An 8336-nucleotide genomic window follows, 5' to 3' on the forward strand; every position below is an offset into this window, starting at 1 on the left:
TAGGCTAATAAATGCCCTGAGAGTTTTCTTTCACTGATGAATCAGTAAAAGAAACCAGGCCCCTCTCACACTGACATTTTATTCATCGGAAGTGGCCTGTGAGTAAAAGGCTTAGAATTTCCCTAAATGCCAGTGGCTCAGGCTCTGGCTGATGTCAGCTGCTAGACACTTGGCCAGTACTAGGATTTCACACCATAGCGCCGAATTTACAGACAGAAAATAGCGTTGCTGATACTGCTAATTTTGCCCTGAAGGCCCGTCCTGTACTGTATTAATGTGGTTGAACGGTTCTGCTTCCAGAAGAGGGCAGTGCTTCAGCATGTTTCTTCTGTAGCCACATAAAATCGGTACAAGATGGAGCTAATCCTGCCATCTACTATTGTGCATCTCACAAAACAAGTTGTAGATTTTCATGAATAAGTCTCAAAGTACATTTGACAGTGTGAAATTGCACTGTAATGGGGAGCCCGTTGATTTACTAACATCAAGAATGACAAGTCATTGCAGTGAAGGAATTTAATTGAATATGCTCCTAACATGGTATTGGCCAATAAGCCAGCTGAGTGCTATCTGATACATAGGGCAGGTGACAAAAAAGACATGCCCTGTGCTCCTCGGTGTCCACTGCTCCTGCCTGCACAGAAATACTGCTGTCACTACCAAAACCCCTCAGTGAGAAGAATCTCACAAACAGGAAACCCCCCTGTGCTGTGCCAGAGTGCCGTGAAGCATTGCAGTCCTCTCTGTGTTATCCCACAGATGCCAATGGCTGCTCAGATTTCCCTGTCTGAACGCTTATCAGGAAAACCTTTCCAGATGCCTGGAAGACGTTCTGCTGAGCCGAGTAAGTTGTATGTGCTCATTCTCTCAAATCCTGCAGATGGTGCTGTTTCTACAGCATGATGCATTTGAAAATTAAACAAAAATGAAAAATGGGTGGCTAAAAGGTGTTGCATGTGTAGGTGTAGTAGTCTTCCTCTGTTACAGGAAAATCTTTGTTAGGTCTAAGGTGCTTTTTTCTGTTTGATTTTTTTTTTTCTTTTTCTGAACTCTATAAAGGTGAAGGGCTTTTAGTCACAAAGAAGCTAAAAGATAAATAATTTACTTGAAAGTGCTGCTTTGACTTTCTGCCTCTACTCTGTCACACCTATATCTTTGGGGATGATTTTGACTTAGTATTCAAGCAGTGTCCTTACCATACTCAGTTGCTAACATTTTCTCTTTGAGAGGAGATGTGAAACTCAGGCCTTGGTTATCTGTAGGTATGACAAACCCCATGGGATGTTTTGTGGTAGGGAGCCACTTTCCATGGAAGCGAACCAGAATGTGCCAGGTCAAATTCCTCCCCTGGTTTAAATGGGTTTGAAATCTTCACTTTGCTTTCCAAACTGTTGTGCATCTCCGCTCTTTGTCCTCTGCAAAGGCATCTGCTAGAATCTTTCAGTGGTGTGGTCAGTTGCCATTTTAATTACTAATTACCTGATGTAATTACTACTTGTATTTTAATGCACTTGACCTATCAGATGAGAGGTCTTGGACAGCCTCACCAAAAAGGAAAGGTCACAAAACCTTCATAGGATACAATTATCTTTGCTCCATTTCCATAACAAGGACTTGAAACCACATTTCTCCTAGGGAAGGCAAAATTGTCCAAATACAGATCCACCAAGAGTTTATGAGGATGAGAAATATCTCTAGTACACAAAGCTACATTTCTTACACTTCCAAGGCATCTTCTCTCTGCTCAGGCCTACGTTTGCTCAGGTGTCCCATTTACCCTGGATGCCATTCCATGCCCAAGGCAATGATGCAGATCAGCAGTCTCTGTTGATGCACAGGTTAGTGGAGCGGTGGTGTTGTGTACTGCATGATGAATTTGCAGCCCTTAGTAGGAGTGATGTGAGAGAGGCTGCTGGAGTTCCCACTCATGCAACATGGAGGAGAGAAGAGGCTCCCTGGCTACTTTTGAGGTACTACTCAAAGGCAATGGTGGTTAAGCCATTATCACTCCAGTGGGACTGGTTATCATGTTGTCTACTCAGTCAAAAATCTCTAATGAGCTACAGGCACTAGAGTCTAATTACATACCTGCATAAACCTGTTGTCAGCTTATGTGATACTTTAGCTGATACTTGCTTTTTATGTTGATACATAAGCTTTAGTGGATGAAGAATCTTCCTTTCAGTTCTGAATGTTTCCCAGCTCAGCAGGTAAAGGCATTCTGCTTCACAGTGAGAAAACACATTTTCCAGATTTAAGCCAGGCATGAGAACACTCTCTTTTGGCAGGTTTGGGCCAAGCTCAGCAGCTATTGCCTTCATTTCTGTGAGGGTTAATAAATCTTGGTGATTATGTGCGTGTGTGTAGGGTGGAGGTCTGAACTGGAACTGATGCAAAGATGGAGAGCAAGAGGGGTACCCAAAGCTATTGTTTCTGCACAGGCAGCTCCAGGATATAGGGCTACCAGCAAGATGGTGATGGCTCAGTGCATCTGTCAGCTTAACTGTTAATGACTGGGGAGACTCTAGAGCTCATGGAAGTGCCATGCTGAGTGATTATTTCTCTTCTTCCCTCCCCTCTTCATCTTTAGAAGCCTTTGTGAATGTTTTTTGTCTATTTTGGAATTTGTAATTAAGTATTTTTATCAGTTTCACTGTAATACGGCTTCAGGTAAGGATGATATTAAGGTAACTGCTTGATACCAGACTTGTCAGTCCGGACAAGTTCAGCATTCTTGAACTGGGTATTGAGAAACTCCTTCATGTTGCACCCAAAGGTGCTGAGAAGTAGGCTGTGCTGGAGTCCAGCTGACTGGAGTGGTACCCTCCAATGGCCAGCTGTACCTGGGGAGCCATTTGGTAGGCAGGAAAAATGGGGAGTGTGTCTGAGCTGCAGGAGCTTCCAGAGGGAATGTGACATTCCCAGTGAGTAATGCACAGATAATGGCTTGTGATTTCATGGGCAATATTTCACTGCTGTGTGCTCCAGGCTTCACCTGCACAGTAGTGTTGGGTAGACAGGTGATTGGTGTATGATAAAAAGTAATAAAAAAAGCAAAAAACTTTTTCAGTCTAAAAGTATTCCCTCATGATGAAAGGGTTGTGTCATCTGACCTACTTGAGTGGAGAGGTTCATGTTTTGGGTACAGTTACCTAGCAGAAAATTTGGAGGAATTCCAGTGAAACTGGGAATGTTGTGCAACATGCGTGGCTACAGTTCCACACCAGTAAGAAGGTTCTTGTGTTTAAGCCACAGATCTGGAGCAATTCCAGGCAATTTGATTTAAAGTAAACATCCTGGATGCAGTGTGTCAGATTCTAGCACACTATTGTTTTAGTCTTTCTCATTTCTCCTGTGGGAATAATCATTCCATGAAGAAGGAAAGTGATCTAATGAGAGAATTAACTCAAGAGCTTGAACATGGAATTAATCACAGCTGTCTGAGAGGGGAACCAAGGCAAACTCCACAGAGAGCTCACTGCATTTCCAAGGAAGAAGGCCAAAAGAAGGCTCAGATAGCAGTTGGCTATCAAAACAGAGGCAGAAGAGATATGGTTTTAGTAGCTAAAGGGAAGCAAAACTGTGTAGCAGAGAGAGTTCCCATCCTTCATTTCTCTGAGAAGTCAAATCTCAGTAGTATGGGAGAACTGCAATGTTTTCTTGGAGATGTTGAAAGCGGCCAGATTGTTGGGGTCCCATCCTCACTGTGTCTTCACACTTATGTGAAGTAGATGATTGATTTCATAGCTTGGCTTTCTTCGCTGCTGTCTAGAGTTGTTCTGCAGCTTCACACTGAATTAGACCTGCTCACTGAGGTGAGCACTTTATCAAAGGTACAGGTCTGTTTTGCCAAAAGGAAAAATGAGTTGTGCTTGAGAATGATCAGGCTTCAGGCACGTGGGACTTTTAGACTTGCCATTAGTAAAGTCTGGCAGTGTTTCAAATTGTAATCCAAATATTAATGCTTTTTGGACTCTTTACTTAACTCTTCTAAATTGCTGTTTTCCCTTGGATGATGAAGCAGAGTAAACACACAACAGACCCATGAGCTGTCTAGAGCATGTGGCATTTTTAAAAATAACTCCCAAGTTATGAAAACCTTTTGAACAGAAAAAATAACCAAAGAATGTGCATAAATTCAGTTAATTTTATGGCCTTTATTTTATATAGTCATTAGGTATATACCAGGAGCACGTTTGCTCTCCTAAAAGGTATTGTACTTGTCTTGACTGAGGTTGTGAGTTGATTTCATTGAGAAGATGGTTAGAGTTAAACTTTGCCTGATACCCACCACATTCCACAGCCTGTGTGTGCAGTGGGGTCATTCCAGAAGCAGCGCCTCTGTGGAATGTGGGAGACGTCATGAACTTGGTAACTGTTAGTAGGATGTCTGCAGGTCCTGCATCTGCTTGCTTTCTGAGTCAGGACATCCAGGGCTCTACACATACTGAAGCCTTAAAAGATTAAAACTTCCCCAGAGTAACATTTCAGGTGTAAATGGTACAGGTTGTTACTACTTGTCCCAGCTCCTTGGCTGCTCTCCTGTTCCCTTGCCATTTGTTTCCTGCAATCAATTTACCTTTACTTGGTGCAAGTATTTTTCATCTCCCTTTTCAGAATTTTACTTTTGGGGTCTTGGTCTATTTATTTGTTTAGAAAGATAGTTTTTATTCTAATTTTGTCTTTCAAAGTGCTTGCAAAGTCTTTGCTTCATTGTCTGAGTAAACATAAGTGTTGACCAGAATCAGAACAGACTCTTTGGGATTCCTAACAGGAGAAGTGTCCAAATTTAATGACAACATACTCCTAGTATTATTTTAATATATTTTTAACTAGTTGTGCACCCCTGTTATGGTGATTTCATTTGCACTTTGATTTTCTCAGTTTGCATATCAGAACATCATATCAAATGTTACCAAAACGCTTAAAAAGCTGTATCTCCTCTACAGCTTTCCTGTCTTCTGCAGGCTGGTTGTCTCTCAGCAAGGGAAATTAGCCTGTTTTGGTATAATTTTTCTTAAATAATCTATCAATTACTTTTATAATTTTATCATCCTTCAAGGTGCATGGAAACAGATTGTTTAATAACTTGTACTCTTCAGATGCTCAGGTTTTTGCAACATTTCATTTAATAAAATCTCCTTTATAACTTTTGCACAATAACTTTTGCTGAAGGATAACCTTACAAAGCACAACTCCATTTGCAGTGTGAAATAAGACTCTGAAACAGAACTTGTCCATGCTAGTCCTAGTTCTGCAATACTTGCAATGATCAGATAAGTTTCTCCCTGACTCTCTCTGACTGACTCAGTTTGCTTCTCATTACTTATTTTCCTCTCAGGTATATTTTGAAGATTAATGAATATTTATAAAATGCTCTGAGCAAAACCTGCACATGAAAAATGCAATAGAAGTTGAAAATGTCATCAGTACTGCTGCTTATTATTTTTCAAAAAGAAGCCATACTGCAATCAATATCCATGGAGAATTATAAACTATAAAAATAGAGTAAGGACTCTAAAGGTACTACAGGAAATTGTGGCTGACACAACTAAACTGAAGGTGAAAACAACTGAGTAACCTGACAAAGAAAGCCTTCCAGTTCTGTTGCCTTGCAATGCCTAAGATGCACTGGGCAAGTGTTGTTAATTATGCTTAGTATTGAAATATATGCAGGATAAGGTATTTGTATTATAGAAGGATGATGAAATCCTTTTCAGTCTGCAAGGAATTAAAGATGAGGTTCATCTTCATAAGTAACGTTAATAATTTTAAAGCAGCAGGCTCAGATAACCTATACTGAAGAGCTCTAAAAGAACTGTCAAGAGAGATCTCATTTGTAGTAACTCCCGGTGTCTCAGTGAAATTTCAGAAGACTCACAGCATTGTGCCAATGTTTAAGGAAAGAAAATTAAATAAACAGAGCAAACAGCATGACCCAGCTAGCTGTGTTATGGTTAACGTGACACCAGTCCCAAGCAGAACAGTACAAAAGCTGATACTTAGCCAGGTAGTAAATAAGTCAATAATTGGCAATAACTTTTATTTTTATCAATATTGTCTTGTTGATAAATCCAATTTAATTTCTTGATAAAGGCTGTAAGCCTGTTTCCTACAGATAAGTGTAGGAACATATTTCACAACATATGGCATAGAACATTTGATCTACCATTGTGACATTTTGATAAAGATCTTAGTTGAGTCTAGTGTCACTAAATGCAGAGGCATTTCAGCTGTCTGGGCCAGCTTGGGTCCAGAAGCAGGGCATGTGCTTTTTAGCTGTGATGAGTTGCAGGCACTTATCAAACCAGGTCAGCATTAGCTGGGGATGTCTGCAATCATGGGTAACTTGGATTCTTCCTTTTCCTAGTTCACCTTCATGCTGTGTTGTTGTAGTCTGATTTTTAGTGATTTGTGTTATTTTTAATTTTGCTTTATCTGAGTTACCCTAGCCTTGCTGTAAATGTAAAAGCACCACTGAGAGCATTTCTGAGTGATACAGAGATTGTCTAAGAGGCAAGTTACTGTGAGTATAAAGTAGCGAGACAGAGCAAGCAGTGGCTTTGGAAGGCTGGTCTATTTACATGAAGGTTTTGTAACACAATCAAGTGCCAAGCAATAAGCCAAAGAGCTAAGATCACAGTCCACACCTCTTGGACCAGGGAGCTGTATAGTGGAAAAGAGTAACACCAAGAAAAAATGAGGAATCATAACATATGGACATGGGAGGAATGGAAAGAATCGGAATGATGCTCTTGTAGACACGGGCAGTGCAATGAGGGAGAAGTGAGTAGAAAGGCAGGGACGAGGTGCTCTCTCTGTACATCACCCTTAACACTGCCATGGCTTTGATTTGTAGGATTTAGGGAGGATATTTATGACTGGAGAAGGTACAAAGAAGAACCATAAGTAAGATTTAAGGGGAGAGGAAATGTCTTATAATGACATACATAAGCTAAATAGAGCTAAGATAAAGCCAATTACTAAGAAGCAATTTGATCCAGTGTGTAGGCTGCAGAGCAGAAAAGCAATGCTGAATACTGAAGAGCTCTTTAATAAAACAGGCTTTAGCAAAGACCAATGGCTGAAAGCTGAAACAACAAATGTTAAATTACTGATAATCTTTAACATTGAGGAAACAAATTACCAGGTGCATTGGACAATTCTCCATTATTTTGAGTTTTAAATCAAGACTGAAAGTCTTCCTGCATGGTAACTTGTAATTGAATAAAACATTGCTGGATCAATGAAGGAATGATCAAGATGTATGGGACAATTTCTATGCTAGGGATAACTGAGTAGTTCTTGACTTTTTGGCTTAGAGAAGAGAAAACCTAGTGGAAATATAGTAGCTCTGCACAATTTATGGGGTCACAAAAGAGTTACATGGTTTGCTTAGGGTACATAATGAGTCAGTGGGAATGTTATGAGTAGGAGCTAAACAGTCTTGGTCCCTTAGCTGCTGTAGGATCCAGTGCTGTTCAAGAACATGCAATAACCTGTTTCATGGGTTCCTGAAACTAAGAATTGAAGATTTGTTTGTTGAGTGTGGTTTCAAGAGTAATTTAGCCAGAGCAGCAAATAAAGTGGAATGGGAAGAAAAAGAGCAGAGAGACAAGCAGAAACAGTTGTGCTATACTTAACAAAGAACATGAAGGAAATCTTTGGGCCATGATGATACAGAAAAAGTTGGTGTTATGACAGTGAGAGGGGGATAATTCATTATTCAATTCCGAGCATAGCAAAATAAAAAGCAGGAAAATTCTGCTCTAATTAAGGTGGAATAAAGAAGGACAAAACAGAGCAGAGTTTGTGAAATAGGGGGAAAGGGGCTGTCAGAACTTTACAGAAGACCAAATTCTTGTTCTTTCTTTTCAAACAGTAGAACTGACAAATTGAGTTAGCATAAAATACAGATGTGGCAAAATACAATCCTAAAAACAATTCAGTGCTGGTAGGAATTGGTCAATTGTTAAATACACTGAGAAGCTGGTTGGAAGAGCATGACCTAGTGGGTCTAGCATTACAATTGCAGCTGTGTGAAACCATTAAAATAAATAAACAGCCCATTGAAGAAGGTGTTCTGGATTTTTAAGATTCTCCTAGTGCAATAGGGTGTGCCAAGTCATTGTTTTAACTGTGGGCCAGATCCTTAAGAGCTGTCAGGTGCCTAGCTCCATAGCAAGCACTGAGATTATGCTGATTTTCACAATTTGATAATCTGACACCCCAAATTAAAGCCTTCTCATGGTTTCCCTGGTGATACCACTATGAAAGGCTGTACCGAATGGCACAGACCTATCCACTCTGCAGCAAATGCAGAGGATGTATAGATG

At 40.3% G+C, this 8336-nt stretch overlaps 1 long non-coding RNA gene across 1 annotated transcript in view; it reads left to right on the plus strand.

Annotated features, from left to right (window-relative positions):
* Positions 1–774: 774 nt before the first annotated feature.
* Positions 775–8336, plus strand: part of LOC127386846 (uncharacterized) — a 29096-nt gene continuing 21534 nt past the window's right edge. The window contains exon 1 of the long non-coding RNA XR_007889995.1: positions 775–844. This is a non-coding gene — a long non-coding RNA (uncharacterized LOC127386846). The remainder of the gene's footprint in view (positions 845–8336) is intronic.

Source organism: Apus apus, chromosome 7 (genome assembly GCF_020740795.1).
Source record: "Apus apus isolate bApuApu2 chromosome 7, bApuApu2.pri.cur, whole genome shotgun sequence".
Classification (NCBI taxonomy): domain Eukaryota; kingdom Metazoa; phylum Chordata; class Aves; order Apodiformes; family Apodidae; genus Apus; species Apus apus.